The sequence below is a fragment of the Malurus melanocephalus genome, unplaced genomic scaffold (assembly GCF_030028575.1).
Source record: "Malurus melanocephalus ecotype Western Australia unplaced genomic scaffold, MMel_1.1 scaffold_82, whole genome shotgun sequence".
NCBI classification, from domain to species: Eukaryota; Metazoa; Chordata; class Aves; order Passeriformes; family Maluridae; genus Malurus; species Malurus melanocephalus.
The window spans coordinates 714,512-733,139 of record NW_026623314.1 but is presented as its reverse complement, the minus strand read 5'-3'; the positions used below and the strand labels follow the sequence as shown (position 1 = coordinate 733,139).

Here is an 18,628-nt window from a genome sequence, read left to right as displayed (position 1 = left end):
AATCCAGAGGCAAAAGTGGAGGAAAGCAGCAAAAGTCCCAAGACAATTCTGAGCYGCCCAGCAAGCCAACACACTGCTTTACGGGCTTCAAGGAGCCCATGGGCTGTGTGTAGTGCTGGCAAGGACACCCCTGGTGCCTTCCTTTCACCTCAGCCAGTACAGAAGTCAGGTATCCAACAATTAATCAGCAGAATCACTGCACACTTGGTCCCCATTACTCAGTTCAGATCCCTTTACAGGCCAGATCCAGTAAGGAACAAGAAGTTACTCTGCCTGGATAACCAAAATGCTGCAATTCCCATTTGTGATTCTTTGTTAAGTCTTTCTTCATTAGTTACAGTAGAAAGGGAGCAACCAGCTCCCCAGAGCACACCTTCAAACCCCTTAGGGAATTTCAAAGCACAGATCCCATCACCTGCAATAMTTACTCTGTGTCACAGAACACCACATTTCACAGGAAAGCACACAAATATAGGCAGAATTCTAGAGAAGAAATAATGCATCATTGCAGATTTAGGCTAAGAAACAGCATTATGGAAAAGAAATTAACCCTGGAAACATTACATTCCCACCAGCAAAGACAAAAATTCCCTAATCAGCCTAATGCTGATATCGCAGTTTTCATGTACTCTTGTTTCTTTTYCACGTAGCACTGTCTGCCTCCTTCTCTCCAGCTGGTCTAAGGCAACAAAGRGTCACCAGTGCTGTTATCTTTCAGTTCCTGGAGGCTACCCGCTCTGGCAAAATGCCACACTTCCTGAGCAACTCTGTCTTGCCCTAGAAGCTAAAGAAATATTCCTTAGCTGAACTGTTAAACTTTCATTTCCTATCTGAGGTTGTATCAGCATAAGCAGCACTTTAAAGTCTATTTTGGTGTTTGCTCTTTTTTCTTTAAATCTCTGAAAGATCCTTCTCAGGACTGAAAGCTAGAAATGAGCATGAACGTGATGTGTTCTTTGTACAGCAAATGCAAACTTTTTTAAAAAAAAAGAATTTGAGGTTTTTTTCCATTAAACTATAGAAGGTAATTAACAGGGAAGTGTAAACAGTTAGCAAATGTGAACACAACAGAAAAGGCTGCTTGACTCTCTTTTATTCCAAATGAAATGGAAAAGAGGAGGAGTAATAACTATCTCAATGGAATTTGTCACATATGTTTTTTGCACTTATCTTTCACATCTTGTTCTTTCACAGCATATTAGATGCTGGAAGAGAAGCTGCCTTCTTCAACTTCCTGCATTAATCCAGACCAAAACACGTCACCCATAGCTGTATTTTTATCTCCTTGGATACTGGGGGTTTCAGTGGTTTGGGCATATGGGAGGTTTTTAAATTGTTATTAATATGACTTCTGAAACAATTTCTAAAAAGTTGAAAGTCCCATCTGCTCCCCATATAACCAAAAAACGTACCATGGTACTGGTTTCTATCTTTCTTGATGTTGCTGTTACTGACACCTTTCATCACCTGTAATAGTCTTATCTCATTAAAAAAGCAATCAGAATATAATGGCAATCACCTAATTGCTATCCCCACTGCTGGTTAAAAAAGCAGTCTGTTGATCAATATTCATGCACAGAGAAGAGTAAATGTATCCTAAAATTTTCATGGACACAATGTCACCTGGAGTACTTTCCTACGTTTTTGATTTTTGAATTATTTCTCACAAATTCATTTGCTTTAATACATTTTTGCATTGAGACTGCTCCTTTGAGGTGCTCCCATAGCCTACTCCCTTCACCCATGGAGGACACGGAGCTGAAGACCCAGTGTGGCTTTGGTCAGAGTCGAGCAGAGGCCCTTGGTAATTCCAATCCTCTTGATTTATTTCCAACACACCGTGCTGTGTCACGTAGGCACATGCAGCGTGAGACCATTTCCTTCCCCTGCCCGGCCCTGGAGCTGAATGGGTGGGGATGTAAATAGCAGGTGGGAGGAGGCTGTGGGCTCCCTGAGGAGCAATGCTCGGCTGGTCCTGCAGCAGCTGCCGTAAGAAACACGGGGCAGACACACAACCAGCCCTGGGCCACTAGGGACTCACTCACTGATGGTTTTGGCTTTAATGAAAATCTCAGTCTGGAATGCTGAGTGACCCAACGACAAGCTGGTCTGTTTACAGCAGGGGTGTATTTTCAGCTGCAAGTTTTGTGCATCTCTGCCGTGGCTTTGGCTTGTTCTAAGGGCTAATGCCAGYAATATATTCTCTTTCATACAAGCTGGAATCATTGAGAAAAGTTACCTTCCTGTGCTGCTTCATTGTTAAAGGTTCTGAATCACCATGTCCCTCTGTGAATGCAGTTTCCCTCGTACCAAAAGCTGGCTCATCAGAAATACAGACACCTATTCAACAAAACAAAAAAATAAATCCATTGAAGGCAGCAGGAATCCTACTTTTAGCATGAATGAGCTTTGACTTTGGTGCTTGGGGCTGCATCCCAACCTCATTGTCACAGTGTTCTCTCTCCTTTTACAGGGCATAAGAGGCATGGTGCACAGGCATCTCCAGGTGGATGCTTGGTCAGTAAAAAGTGGAACAGTTGGCATCACAGCCTGCATAACAGATCTAGCAGGCCAATAAGGTGCACATCTACTTCTGTTTCTGTCTGTCTTCAAGAAGTAACAAAGAGGAGGAATAGGAGTTGTYGGTTCTCTCTGTTAAAGGCTGTTGCCCCACTGTGCTTCTCTTCATGRAGCTTTATTCTCAAATATTTGATTTTGCTTTCCTAATAAAAATATGGTCAAGGGTATTGCCTGTTAGCACCTGGCATAGTCAGTGGACAGATTCTAAATATGTTAGAGTGGTTTTGTTTGTCACATTTTTGGGGTAGCGAGAATTGTATGAATCAGTTTTTCCATCAATAGAATTTGCCACATCTTCTGAAACCACTCAGTGAATGAGTACGTGGTTTGATTTCCACACTGCTGCTATTGTTTTTCAGGTTTTCTCTGATTCTTACTCATAACTGAATGCCACATGCCTAGAGAATGGGGAGAAGACACTGAACCAAAGATCAGCCACACATGTCATCTCTCACAAGATATTTCATACCTTTTCTGCTGATTCTTTTCCCTGTCAAGTTGTGTGCTCAAGGGTGCCATTGATTCTTTTTGCACATAGGGTATTCTCTGGTCTTAGTTAACCAGCTCCTCAGGGAGCCAGCTTTACTAAAAATACAAAGCAGACACTACTGTGACAGCCAAATATATTGTCTCAGAGAAGTAGCAAATAAATAGATCCCATTTGTCTCCAGGTTAATTTGGAAGACGAGGATATGTAGCAGAAAACACATCAAGTCCTATTGCAGGCTCTTGGGAAAGTTATGTTATATTAACCCAACTCCATCTGCAGCTCTGGAACTTGAGAGCAGCAGCAGAAATGGCAAAGTAGCTTCCAGCTGAGTAAGCACACATTTTATATAGCAGCTTGTTTTAATAAAGCATTGTTCTCTCCAATATTGAGGGTCCTAGGGCTGTAAGCAGCACAAAATCAAAAAGGCCTGTGGAAAGTTTAAGACTCAAGAAGAATAATCATATTTATTACTGTCAGAATTTACCAACAATGTTTGCAAAGGCATTTAAAATGGAAATCTGCCTGTCTTGTGCTGAAGCATCACAAAGCAAAATACCAATCAACTTTTCAGTCTGACTAGGACATCTGCTCATTCTACCTCCTAGATCATCTCTGAGGTAAATAGTGAATGAGTTGAATTTTACTCTGCTGCTGAGGTGCAAGGTTAAGGACATACGAAAAAGATTTGTTTGAAGCACCATTCTTGAGAGAAAAGACCATACAGATTATTTCTTTCATATTTCCACAAGAAACACAGATGAAAAGTTAAAAAATAACTTTTAAAAATCTTCTGGAAATATCCACATGCAGAGAAGATTAAAATCATATGAGATATGGGCGTTGCCATAAGTCAAGGACACTTCTGAACACATGTGATGGCTATTCTCATTAGCCTTGATGGGATGAAGTGTATCAGAGAAGTTCACGAGAGCAAGTCCTATCACAGTGGTGTTTGTGTTGCACAGATGACATCTGGCATAAACAGTTCAGTTTTGTGAAAGGTTTGTTTTATAAACCTTTAGTATTGGACCAAATAATAACAGGTTCCAGCCCAGGTGGCTGTGGTGACTCCRACACATTTGCAATACTGGCTTAGTCTGTACCTCACGTGTTCATTTTTTGCATTCTCCATATCCTTGTGCTATAGGACACCAGAGATTGATACCCTCATCTCCTTCCAACCCCATCCAGTCTGAATTTACAGCTGCAGTAGAACAGTCTGATTGGTTTCTTGTTTCCAAGAGACAACATCTTCTCTTTCTCTCTGTACTTTTTGAAACAGCAAAAAGTTTTCCCCGTGGTTTGCCTGCATTTTTTTTCACATTGGTAATCCTTAACATTTTTAAGCCTATCTGCCACTTTATTCCCCCAAGTGAACTCCTGAAATGACAGTACCACTTTTCTGCAGAGAAGCCAAGCAGAGCTGCACAATGCTGGTGACAGGAGGTACTGCCACCCAAGTGCCACCTTTGACAAGGCGCTGCCGTCCGCGCTGTATCRCAATGACTGTGCCCTCATCGCCACCTCAAAGCACTCGGGCTCCCAGGGCAGGCATGGAAATAAATAACCAGAACTTCTAGAATTGCATGGATAATGTGTTGTAGCCACCCTGGCCCAGTTTGGGCCCTCCCATCAGATTTTATGAACAGAAGAGGGTTGGGTCTGGCTGATAATTTAGGAAAAGGATGAGAGGGGAAACCCCCAACACAGCAGGAACTGATGTTAGTGAAACAATAGCTGGAACTCTGACTCATTGATGAAGCAATGTCCTAACATGAGCATCAGAGGACATGCTGTACTGCAGAAAGAGCCAGCTTCTGTATGAACTGCACACCAGGAGACCTAAAAAATGCTTAATTTTGAAGTTGAAAATCCCTCTACACATTTTTCAAGAGTGAGATCAATATTCCCTAAGGTGGCTTTAGATTTGGTAAATACATTTTGCCAGACTCCAGCAGTTTGAACTGGATTTTAGCCTGTCCTTTGCTTCTCTGTTCTCTACAGTGGTAGAGCATTGCACCATAAGCAGCATTAACTAACAAGTCTCTGTATTCACTTACCATACAGCACACGAGTGCTTTAAAAGTATTTCCTGACTTTAGCCATCAGATCATGCAGAAAGTTTGAGAAGTCTGCTAAGATGAGTTCAAGAGCTCTTAGATTGGTGGAAATGTCATAAAGGAATGCTGTGTTTGGGGCAGGCAGGCAGGCTGATTATGTGTGTAGTATGATCACAAAGCCAGAGGGAAAACAGAAAAAACTGAGCTCACCTGCTTGCCTGAAGCCAATCTTCTTATTTCCTAATCCAGCTCTTGCTCTCACTACCTGAATGAAGTCACACTTGGAAAAAGCTTGTCCTTTAGGTCAGAGGTGCAGTCACAAGACTGCCTTTTCTCTCCTGCCCCAGGTTTTGCATTTCAGGACTTGACGAAATAATTCCTGCCTAAGGTAAACAGAACTCAGTTCAGCTGAATAGAATAGATTTAGCCAAGATTTCAAGTGAACACTAAGAAATGCAAATCAGTTTAGGCGACAAGCTCAGTTTCAGAGGAAAATATTATTCACTGCAGATTTTTGAGAATGAAAACAGCAGCTGAGTCAAACTATTTCAAAGCCAGAATATTTTATATACGATCAGCTTAATAAATGGAAAAATGTGTAAATCTGCTCCTTCTAGAGCATTATAAAATGGCATTACATAGGAGATTGATTTCCAGAGCTCCCAGGAGTATGCTCTCTTTTCTTGATGCACGTCTAAGCACCATTAACACTGCTACCAGGGGGACAATATACATGTCAGTATAAAGCACATGATCAGAACCTTCTGAATTACAACTCCCTAATTAGTGTCCCTGTGTCAATTATCCCATTCAGGATGTCAAATATTTCATGAGGATTAAATTTCAAAATACATTGTCTCTCTGATATGTAAAATCCCAAAAGGCTGCTCAAACATATATCAGTGTTATTATTTCACATACAGCAGGTAAAAGATTAAAGTCTGCCACGTAGTTCTACAATTTTAAAGCMACCATGCTTTTGATACCATTTAATTTAGCTCTGCAGTTGCATCCATATACTTTTACACTGTGCCAAACATGAGAAAAAAAGGGMTTCAGGTTTTCAGTCAACATTTTCTTTTCCAAAACAGTGCCAGCATTGTAATTCAATTCCCAAATTGAACCTCTGTGACCCCTCAATCCAAAGAGAAAGGGCARGGGAGAGAAGGAGAGGAATAAGAAAGGGGTGCTCTACAATGCCAACCTCTGAGAAATCTTTGCTTCGTCTCATTCTCTTCACTGCCAGGAATGCGTGTGGCTGGGAGGTGAGCATACCCAGTTAGAAACATTTAGGCTTTCAGATTAAATCAAGCTTCCTCTAAGAAATCTGGTAACACATTAATATCCAAGTTATGAAACAAACTTGGCCTCCACCTGTTAGAGGAAGTACATCTCCAGGTGAGCAAAATAACACTGGGCTGATTTGACAGGGCAGAGGAACACACTTAAAATCTCTCTGCAGTTCCCAAACTGAAGTGTTTCCAGAATGAAGATGAACTGGTGAATCAAGACCTAAAATATTTTACATGAATGACAGTTTTAATGAGTCACAAATTGGAATTTTTTTTAAGTTACATGTTTTATTGTTAACCTTTCCCTGTCACTTTTCCACAGATGTCTTGATCAAAAAGTGGTTGCATAAAAATGCTCYAGTGAGCAAATTTACTGACTGAAACCAGAACAAAGAATCCTAATTGACTATTCAAGCAAATGCACAGAAAGTAACTTTTGAGTTTATAACTGTAAATATTGTGTCAGAAACTCAGCCCTTACAATGACACTCATCTATTTGAGACAGAAGCAAGTACCAGCAAGCCTAATCTGCTCATTGACATTAGAGCACACAATAGACCACTCTTGGACCAGCAACAACCCAAATATTAGTTCCTGAAATAATTAAGGAAATAATTTAAAATATCAAAGGAAAGAGAATCATGTTTGGTTACAAAGAGGCGCAATATAGTTGTCTATGGCAAATAAGTTGTCTATTACAAGGAAATATCCAGAGTCTCAGTCAAGGGCTTCTTGTACTTCATTTGTGCTGTAATAGCATATTGAAATACAGTAAAATGAGATATTAGAAACAGCCAAGTGTTGTGAAAATACAATGTTCTAAACTGTAGCATCTTTTAAGATCTCAAGCCAAGATTTTAGAAGAGGGGTAGAGAAATTTAAAACAAAACAAAACAAAAAAAAAATGAAACAAAAATGCCTCAAAATGCCTAGAAGAGCTTTACACATCGATGAGTTACATTTTATGAAGAAATTTCAAGGATATTTCAAAGTCCTGAAGTTAAGCTCCTGCCCTCAGTGCTCTCTGTAAGCAGGAAGTCCCTTTATCCCACCCCTGTGGGAGCTGTGAACCACTGAAGACAAGRACTCTTATTAGACACACGCAGAGCAAAAAGAGCAGAGTGGCTCCTCCCTGTGCTCTCATCTCAAAGCAGACCCTGAGCACAATTCCAATGCAAATAATACCAACAAACATTGACAACAAAGTATTTTCCCATTACTATGGAACACTTTTCCAAACTGCATTTTCCTTACATTTGCTATTTCATACCAACTCTATTAATAAAAGCCAGACGTCATTTTCACCCTGCCTTATCCTTTGCAGTGGTGCCTAAATTCACCAATTCATCAGTGCATACTACGTTTTAATAAGCCGGGGTCAACCTAATTTCCTTCTCCTAGTGCTCTCTCCCCCACAACTTCTTCTTCACGTGTTTCAGCTTTACTTTGAAGTGACTTCCTTGCCTGGCATGCTAAAATCCAGGAACAGAGTGCCTATCATTATAACTGCAGTTCATGCCCTGACTAGTCACAGCAGAAGGAGAATTAGACCATAATCTCCTAAACAATGTAGAATCTGTAAATCAAAACCAACCAGCTCTTTTTGGCATGCAGATCAATGAACYCGTGTGGGGGTATGAAAATCCAAGCAACTCTTCTAAGGTAAAGTCAGCCTCAGTGTATGAATTTGTTCAGCTCGATTTTTTTTTCTCTCCTCTGCCCTTTATGCCCTCAAAAGAAGGGTTCATAAAACAGCTTTTATTGTGTCCTGAAAAGCACCAGCTTCTGCTGGATCAGAGGGCAAAACAGGCACAYACAAGCTTAGAATACAGGCAGTACAGAGAATCAAAAAAACCTACCTTCAGTGCTACCCCACCTAGTCTGGATGGAAAGGATGTTTGCATTTCTTTGCTCTARATATGAAAACAAACAACAGTGGCTSYTCTAATCAAGRGAGTATTAACACATTGCCAAAAAAATTTACAATGCATTAAAACATTTATACAAACTCTAGAGTTATTTCACTGWAGAAACACAAACTACCATAGCCACGTACAAAAAATATTTGGAGAGAGTCGGAGGAATGGACTTGAGCCTGATAGAGTAACATACAGGTTTTTGGCATGGAATAACAATTTCCACAACACAGTGCATGATGTGTTTCTACTTGCAGAAATGAAGTCCTGTCATGCTGACTGGTATGTCATCATGCACATGTACTTAACTGGGATAGTCCAAGTCCCTCTGGAAGTCACTGATGCTTTATGGTGTAAGTTATTTAAAACTTCACAGGTGTACAGGGAGCTCTTTTCCAGTGTCATAAGTGAGCCTAAATAGAATCCTCCAAATAAGTGTTCATAAAGATCAATTTTTTCCTTATCTGTTCTAATGAAAGACATTAAAAAAAAAGGCTTGTGGGAAAGAGTTTGAAAGTAAACATTTTTTTCTCTAGCTTTGGTTTCTCAGCTTTGATGTCTGCCAGGTTCCTCATATTTTCTGKTTTTTTTCCCTAATGCCTGCAATACTTTGGGAAGGGAGAAGGTGACARAGGCCAATCTGCTGACCACATACACCCAATATGTTCTTCCTAAGTCTTCCTCTTGGTGACATTTCCAAAATGGAAAATTAACAACTACCATAAACAAAAAAAAATCTGTAATCCTAACTCCTCTTTCCACTCAATTTTTCATGCCAATGTGGACCAGTGTGGAAAGAGAGGGCCTCCAGASTATCAGCTTTAGTATATGGGGACACACGGGATAGCATGAAACAGTTGGAAGGCCAGGTTTAAACGTGTAACCTGAAACACTGGAAACCAGAACTCACAGCGGGTCTTAGCAACAAAATCAACAATATAGGCAGCGCATGACATGTGATCACCAAAGCAGAAGCAAGGTTGCTTAAATATAGCCTCTGTAGGTATTAGAATATTTCTGAGAAGTACACATCAAGTGTGAGACAGATGCTACTAATAAGTAGAGCTTTAGACATTTATTTTTGTATTTAAATGTCCAGCTATATTTATCTGAAAGACTTAACCATACCATTCTTGACAGAAAGGTATGCCAGTTACTTACTGCTGTCTAGACAAAAAGATTTAAAACTGGAAAAGATAAAACCTTTGTAAAGAAACATGGAAAAGTGCTTTAAGAATCCGTGAGAAGGGCAGTATCTCTGCACTTGAGTCCCCAGAGCTCTGGTTTTAAGAGCTTTTTCCATGGGGGAATTTAGCATATTCACTATTTCATAAACAGTTTCCTAATGCTTGTTCTTGAACCTAAATTGTTTGGGCTTKGGGGCAGAGGTTAGTAAGTTACGAAAACTCTAGAAAGCTTGGAAAATCAATCAGTCTTACAGGCAGGAGTGTTGTCTGATGATCATCTGACACTTTTGAAGTTGTGGCCACGGTGTGGTGAACCACTTCAAACTAGGATATAAAGATATGAATCATCTACAAGTGAGTAAGCTGTCCCACTTCCAAATTTCCTGAAAAAAAAGAAATCCAGACTACCTGGACACTCACCCTAAGTGTTTGGACAGCTTTAAATGGTCCTGTGATCTCAGTGAAGAAAATGTTCTTGAAATGAGTTACATGTTTCACCTCTATTTATAGCATAACCATAAACCAGACCTGCTAAACAGAGGTTTCCCAATCTCTGCTACAGATATTTGGTACCATGTGGTACATAAAGCTGGAAGGAAGTAGCACACCAAAGAGTTACCACAGACTTCAAGGAGCAGAAAGGTATGAAGAATTTCACAAGCTTCCCTAAATATTCAGAAACCAGTATTTTTTTTGGATGGTGCAAATATTACTCCACCACTACACCCTTTAAGCATTTAATCATCAGCCTAAACAAACAGACTGAGGGCAGCGTTCAAGTAACACTTCAGAACATCAGATCCCTATCAAAAGAGAAAGTTCTGGATGGACACAGGAATGAAATTGATGCAGTTCATTCCTTGATCACCCCTTTTTCACTGCAGAGTGCCCAAAGACAAAGCTCAGTCAGGGGGTTGGCTTTACACAGCTCACGTCTCCCATTCTGCGGGGTGCAGTGCTGAAGCTCAGATCATGGACACAGCGCACAGCACAGARCACTGTGCTCCCTGTGGGTCTCTTGCAGCCAAGAGCTCCAGTCCAAACAGCAGGAGAATACATAAAGGTGGCATGATTCAGTCTTCTTTCTTTTCCAAAAACTTTCCATGGGCAATTGAGCAAGAACTAACTTTACTGAATACTCACCCTTATTCCCTGAGTAGATCAAATTGCTTCAGAAATTACGATTTATTTTATTATACTCATACTAACACAAAATAGCGATCTTAAAATACTTCCTGATATGTCAATATAAGTTTAACAAAATTCACACAGCATGAATGCTAAAGCAAAAATTTTACCAAGTCAAGCTCTTGTACACAAGTACTGCTCTCACTGACCAGGATTTTTCCTGTAATTCACTAAATCTCTTCATGGAACTAGGTGCAATTCAAGAAAAGCAAAGGTGCAAAGCTTATTCCTATCTTGGTACAAAATTATGGAAGTTGAGTTGGAAAGATCTTTAAAATGCTATTTTGTTTGTCCTCAAGGCAGAATCGATGTTTGTGTCACTTGTTACACACGTATTATCTCAAAGATTTCATCACCTCTCCAGGCTTGGCTATGTTTATGTTTAGGAAGGTTTTCCTAATAACTATTCTGGCTCTCCTCTGGTGTAATTTAGCTTGTTCTTTCTTATTGTCTTCCATGAGCAAAAACGACATATTACTCCTTTTCTCTTTACAACACTGTGATTCTTTTACATCTTAATTATTGCCCTGACCCTCCCAGATTCTTTTACATCTTAATTATTGCCCTGACCCTCCCATCTTCTTTTTTTTGAGTGCTTACTAACTTAAAAATTTCAAGTTCTCCTTGGCTACAGTTCTCCAAAGTGAGTCCTTACTAGTATAAGTTCCTAAAAAGATTACTTCTGCAGGCTGAATTCTGGTTTCCATATACATACTAGCTGGTCACTTAGCTTGTTATTAATTCATCAACTCATGTTTAATTTGATTCWCATTCCCAGATCTTTTCCAGAGAACTGCTGTCCATTGTGTTATCCCATCTTCTATCTGTGCAAATTATTTCTGCCTAGCACTTTTCATTTGTCCCTACTGAACTTAATCCTATTTTTTTCAGATGATCTCTCCAATTTGTCAGAATCATTTGGGATTCTAWTTCTGCTTTCCACATGTTCAGAACCACCCCTGTCTCCTGTCATATGCAAATTTACTGCATAGAATATTATTCCTTCATTCAGATAATTCATGAGAATATTTAACAATATTTAATTGAGAGCAACTCCCTATAGACACTCCTCAGTATATTTCAATTAAGTAATATAATCAGGTCATTATTATCTAGTTTCTCTTTTAATTCAGCTTTGCATTTACTCACARGACTCCATTTCCTTAGCTTTCTAATGAGAGAATCATTCACAAGAGTCCCAAAACTTAGGTAACATAGGAGTTGGAGCCTTAGTCTCTCCTCTGGACCTGTGGACCTGTTACCTCATCATAACAGGAAGTTCGTTTACTTTGTCATAATTTAACAAATTATTAGATATTCCCTCTCTCTGTGCTGTATTTGCTTAGGAATGTTCAGAACTTTTTTTTTTCAGAGGGATTTTGGTGATTTTGTCATTGAGTATGAACTGACAATCACATATTGGCACGGAATATCATGCAAATTAATTTTATGCAAAAATCAAAAGGACTTTTGAATTCCTTGTCAGCAAAGCATATTCTTCAAATACTCACTATTATGGAGTTAGCATCWGTAAGGGGTCTTGAGCAGGCATGGAACCATGCATCTCATATAAATGATGTATCTCATTGATCAGCACAACAGAAACATCCCTGTACGCTGATTTATGTCTCAATGCCTCAATGTGGGATAAAGGCCCCCACAAAGTATATGGATACCATGTGGGAGTGGATCAGCTATGCTCACTCGGATCACACTCAAAGCACTTATGTCACATTGTTGACTCTTCAGCCACCTGCTCTTGACAAGGAGGTCTGGCACACAGTCTTCAGAGCATACTTGATTTGCTCCAGTCATGCCCTGTTCTGATTATAAAATAAATTGTCATCATTTTCATATTAATACCTTTTGAATAGCCAGCTCTATCTGTGCATATGCATAAATGAGATGCAAAAGGTGCAGAAGACACACGGATTCTTTGGAGGAATAAGTTTTGTGCATCAGTCAGATGATGTAGGCTATCTAAACACACATCTGTCAAATTAAAATTGAGTTAAGGATGAAGCGGCACAACATGCCTGATCAGATTTACTACAAAAATAAATGATCTACTTATTATCTGATGACAAGTCATGTGGAAGACCAGAAGGCATTCAGATGTAAGAATCTGATAGAACTACCCTTGAAAATAAAGMTGTTGAATTATTAGATTTTATGCAAAATAAATACAAATGCAAAATATACATAAGTGACTCTTGTTTCAACTCCTTACATAACAATTAAAACAAAATCCTCACAATGKTTACTACAGTCATTCTATGTCTGTATGTGTGGTGAGGGGGGATTCTGCATTAATAGGASGGAAAAACCCCATAAAAATTAATTGTTTTAATGAGTCACATGAGAATATAAATCAATTTGTAGATCAGTATTTACAGGATCTATTGTATTTATTCAAAAATATKACTGAAGCTTTCAGTTCTCATGTGATTTTGTGCAAAACATACTGCTGGAAGAGCTTCTTCATTTGTGAAATTATGCGTAAAACAGCTGGAAAATAGAATTTCACAAGTTATTTAGAGAAAAATTTTCTCTTCGATATCTAATTTAAAACTGAGTTATTCCAGATTTATATTAATAGCTCAAGTGAAAAAAAAATATATTAGGTTTCATGTATCGTACATGAGGCCCTTGCAGGCCTTTCACTTCTGGTGTTACTTTATGATGTCTCTGCAAGGAATTGGATAATTATTGAGTTCCCTACTTGAAATGTGTCCTAAATTTCAATTGCTAGATTTCTGTCACCAAATAATCTCATTCATTCAGGATTAAAAATACTTTCTTTAAAAATATAACATATTCCTAATGATTTTGCAGTAACAGGGGAGGCGAAAAAAGAAAAAGAAAAGAAAAAAGAGTAAATGTGCTTGGAATTGAGCCCAAACACATCCCCCTGAGGGACTGTTTTGTTGAGCATGTATGAATTTTAAAATTCAATAAATATGGACCAGGAGACAGAAACATCACAAACCATATCAAAACCACGGATGGTTTTTCATATTCCTTATGAAATATTCAAGTYAGAGATGGCCTACAGGACTGTCAGTTGCTCCATTCAAGACTGGAAGGAGTTGTCCTGTCAGGAGCAGTGACAGCACAGAAGGAAAATAATCTCAGTAGTACCCAGTTCTGGGTATTGTAGACAAATATCTTTCCATTATACCAATGGAATATACAGATATTCCAGTCTCTACCTAATGAAATCTGGCAACTAGGCAAACTAGAAAATTATAGCAGATGGTTTCTTACTGTCCCTTCACTCTTTTTATCCTATTACTACCTGTAAAAGGTTGAGATGCAATGGTCTGTGTGAATTTGTTGAAGATGCCATGCTGCTGAACAATAAATGGAAAAAAATTGACAGATTAAAAAATTGCATACTGGCTTCTTACCGTCTAGAGCTACAGTGAAAGAAGGCAATTGCTTTTTTCCCTCACCCCACCCCAAATCAAACCTTAAGGCAATTTCCTGAAACGGCACTTTTAGCTAATGGGAAAGCATATTATAGGATGCAGAGAGAACCTATAAATGGTAACAAGGCTAAATTCCCCAGCTCTGGACCCCCAWAACCTGTTGTTAATCTAGTCACTGAGGAAACGGTGGTATGATGATAATTACTTTTCTGTTCCTCCAAAGGAAGTGCTGCATGGTATACTTAAAATAGAAGGAAAGAATATTGTCTTTTTAGTATTTTTATCATGAATTGTGAAGCCACTGCATTCCTGCAGTGTATCCCACTGAGATGAAGCCAAGGGCACCGTCTACCTGATGAATCTGAGRTGGTCAGCTTCTTACAGGACATGGGACTGATGAAATTCATTCCAGTGTAGGCACTACTGGTTCCTGATATATTCCAAATACTTGCAACAAGAAGAAATACACCTCTCAGAAAAATATCGTAACTGCAAAAAACTTTCCATGGGACTGAYTTTCCATTGATTTCAGCAGGCAATGGGAAATTATCTAGGCAACATTATTTTACAGCAAAATTTCACCTATGCAGGCTTCTGGAAAAAAAAMCCCATCAACAGCAGAAAATCCCAAAGGTTCACCAAGACCAGAAAAGGAAGACTTACATAAAAGGGGGTTAGAAAGGGTTTCAGGTCATGACCTGTGCTGCATGAAAAGACATTGAAACTCACTGTTTGCAGCCCCCCTCATGTTGTTTCTTCTCTCAAGAGGATATGAAAAGAATAACATGTATTTTAAGCATACTTCTACTGAAAGCTTATAGCCACACTTTTCAGCATTCTAAGCATCTTTCTTTTAAAATGAAATTAAGTATTACATATACAGACAAAGGGACTGTTCATGCAGGTCAGGATAGRCCTATATTAACTAGGATGCAGATTCCAAATACTGCCAGCAGTCACAGTGTCAGAAAGGCACTAAACTCAAGCCTTGTGTGGTTTATAATTATGTTTGTCCATGACAGAAAGGACTCGTGCTGTGAAAAGGTCACATCTTTCAAAGTCTTGACCCACAAGAAGTCACGGTGCACCAAGGAGGCTGCTACACTTTGGTTCTGCCTTGAGCTGTTCAAATCTGTCTACAGTGGGAGCATGGTGTGGTGTGTCACAAGTCTGGAGAAACTTTACCTCACAGGGAACACAGGAGAAGCTTTACTTCACAGGGAACACTGGAGAAGCTTTACTTCACAGGGAACACTGGACAAGCTTTACTTCACAGGGAACACTGGACAAGCTTTACTTCACAGGAGCAGTGGAAGATTTGCTGCCGGCAGTGTATGAGGTTTGTAGGCACCAAAGCCTTTGCCCACTTTGCTGGGCAAAGTGAAACAGTGGGTGAAAACTTTCTTACAAGTACAAGGATGAAAACAGTACAAGGATTCTCAGGTCACAAAGGGCACGCAGATGCCTACTCTCCACTTGCCTGCCTTCCAGCAGGGCAACCCAAGTCCTCTCCAAGGTGTGTTTCTGAGTCCTGTCTACAATCTTTTCTTCATTTTGGAAGATTATCCCTCAGCCAAGCTTCTACAAGCATCTTTAGTCCAGAAGGTGARCTGCAAACCCTGGAAGATCAAAGCTACTCTTTAAGATTTGAGTAGCTTGCTTCTTCCTGTGAAATAAAACAGTGGAAAGTAGTTCATTCCTCTTTTTGCTCCTGTGAATTTGCTTCTTCCCATGGAGACAGACGAGGTGGCTGCAGATGGAATTAGACAGTCAAATGTTTTGAATGTGATTTGTGTGGCCAGCTCTGCTCTCAGGAATCCACAGCAGCTAATCWTGAAAGGAAAATGAGCACATCCTTCAGAATCAAATACTTGGCATCAGTTGTGCAGTTTAAGCTATCTGCCATTAGTTCCAGCCTTAATAAACTAATCTAGAAAACAGCTTGCTTCCCCAAACTTGCTGCTTCTCTGTCTTTTTGGTTGAATAGCCACAACACTTAGTGGGAACATAATTGKGGATTCATCATAGATTTGGGAGATGGGAATTTCTAAAACCAGAATTTTAATCATAATTGACACTTTGTGCATTTTTCTASAAAGTATTTAGTCTCATTATGTCTTACAGTTTTATTAATACCACATACCCTACTAAAAAAACCAGAGAGACTCAATGCTTAAGAGGTTGCTTGCTGGTGGTTATCATGTGAGCAACAGACACGTTATTGAATCAATTCCTTTTTGTGCATCAGAACAACAATCATGAGAATATTTAGATATTTTTTTTTTTTGTTGGCTAAAAATCTCTGAGGTATCTAGCTCTCCAGTTGCTGGCCTTTAGTGAAGACGAGTTACTATCTTCTAAAATTTTTATGGGATACAAGCTGTCTCTCAGGACAAATAATTCCTTTTGCAGGTCAGAATCAAAACCTGTTGCATTAAATTTTACTTGCTGTTGCCATGCCAACATGSTCTCTTTGCTCACACTTCATTTTGCACTCTGAATGGCATGCCTAATAAAAAAATCAGGACTTTCCATTTTAGCCATCTCAAATGTACATCTGGACTCCATCCCAGACTGTAGGTTCCTTTAGGAAATATTSTAACTCCAGTTAAAAATACAGTTCTTAACTATTTAAAGGTGGCTAGGCATAAATTCACAGCAGGACTAAATTTTAACACAAAACATTTTGACAGGAAACTAATATTAATATTTGCTGTTATTGTGGAGTTTGGTAAATCACTAGGGCAGAACATGAAGTTGTTTTCCATCATGAAGGGAGGGTATAAAAATTTAAGGAAAATTKTGGGGAAAAAAAGAAAGAGCCCTGCATCCAGTAAAGAATCTAAAGAAAAAGATGAGCTATGCACAGAGCATGGGTGCACTGGGGATACATTTCTTCCACGTGAAAATGTCTGAAGTTTGTTATTAATGAGAGTGTAAAAACTTACCCAGCTAATTTCACCACGCCACCAGGGCAGCATGTGAGGGTGTCTCRCTGCATACACAGCCCGGGTTCTGCTGTTCCCAGGTCATGCTTGGTGCAGGGAGCGGGGCTGAGTCACAGGAATGCTGCCCAGAGCATTCCAGTGGGCAGGGGAGGCACTTTGCTTTGTCCCTCATCAAGCTTTACCCCAACCAAAGAAAACAAAGAGCAGGTTTTGAAGACACTGTAAACTTTGCCCTCACAGCTGGAGGCAGAGCGAAGCAGTGGCAGCCAGCAATAAGGGACAGGCGAGAAGAAAACAAAAAGTGATGGAGGGAGACAGCCGCAGCACAAAGGGTTCATTCTGAGCCTCTATTAAGAAGCCTGAAAGTCCCCTACTGGGGAAAAGAAACCATTAAAATGTTCATTAGAAAGAATATTACCTTGGGCATTTATTATTTATTGCAAGTCTTTATAAGCCGTTACTCTTGAGATGTATTCCAATAAGTCCCGGTGTACTCCCTGTCCTGCCCCAGTCTGTCAGCATCCCACAGCAAGTGCCAGTGATGCTTGGTGGCAGTGGGATGCTCAGTTTACAAGGTTTCATTTACATATGCAGCTATTTGAGCTTTTGCCACTGAGTCCACAGAGTATTTAATTTTAGATTATCTGAAGGAAAAAGTTACAACAATCAAAAATAGAGCTGAATGTACTCCAYGCAGTTTGTTCAGCAGTGCCAGTGGTTTTAGGGAGAATAAAATAACACTGGAAGTGCTGGTCTTGCACACAGTACCCAACCCACAGCTCCAGCCATGCATCTGCAGTAGCTTCTTAGCCCCAAAAAATGAAATCCTCTAYCTGATTTACCTCTAGTGTTTGCTTGTCTTGTTTTTGTCTTCTCCAGAATTTGCCTGCAACACAGTTCTTCATTCACCATTTGAAATACAGAGTAGGTTGAAAATACACAAACTACATATTAAGGTGATATATTTCTACCTGCACAGCATGGAAGGCAAAAACAAAAGACTGCCAGGAGGCTTGGCATGCACCCCTACTTTCTCATTTCTTACTGGAAGTAGGTACCAGCTGACAGTGTACAAAGTTTCCTTTTGTAAATTGATTTGCATGTTGCTTAAGCCACGCACAGCACTGAGCATTCTCCCCATATCCTCCCAGATCCCACTGTARGGCACGTGGCCTGCTGAAGCATGACTTTTCCAGGGGTTCTCCAGYCTCAGTACGTAACCACAGGTCTGCCACTCTGCTACAGCTGCGTCTGCCATGAGCTGGTGAAGAGTCCCTCACTCAGCAAAGGCTGCCAGAGCCTGTCTGAAACGGAACAGGAACAGCTTTAGAAATTTCTCAGCCCTATTTGTTATGTCAGTYTACAATTACAGCAATATTCCTACCAGCTGGCGCTCATTTGAATGACGACTTAAAGTCAAGATAACTCAGAGGTGAAAAATAACTTTATATTCTCCAAAGAAGAGAACCTCCAAAGACTTTTCATTTGGCCATACTATCACTTGTGACCTGCACGTTAGGTTAGAAAGTGAGGTT

At 39.8% G+C, this 18,628-nt stretch overlaps 1 long non-coding RNA gene across 1 annotated transcript in view; it reads right to left on the bottom strand.

Moving 5' to 3' along the window:
* LOC130574439 (uncharacterized) overlaps window positions 1-18,628 on the bottom strand; it is a 162,902-nt gene that overhangs the window by 23,106 nt on the left and 121,168 nt on the right. The window contains exons 3-4 of the long non-coding RNA XR_008965433.1: window positions 5,341-5,513; window positions 2,240-2,340 (exon numbers count right to left, since the gene is read on the bottom strand). This is a non-coding gene — a long non-coding RNA (uncharacterized LOC130574439). The remainder of the gene's footprint in view (window positions 1-2,239; window positions 2,341-5,340; window positions 5,514-18,628) is intronic.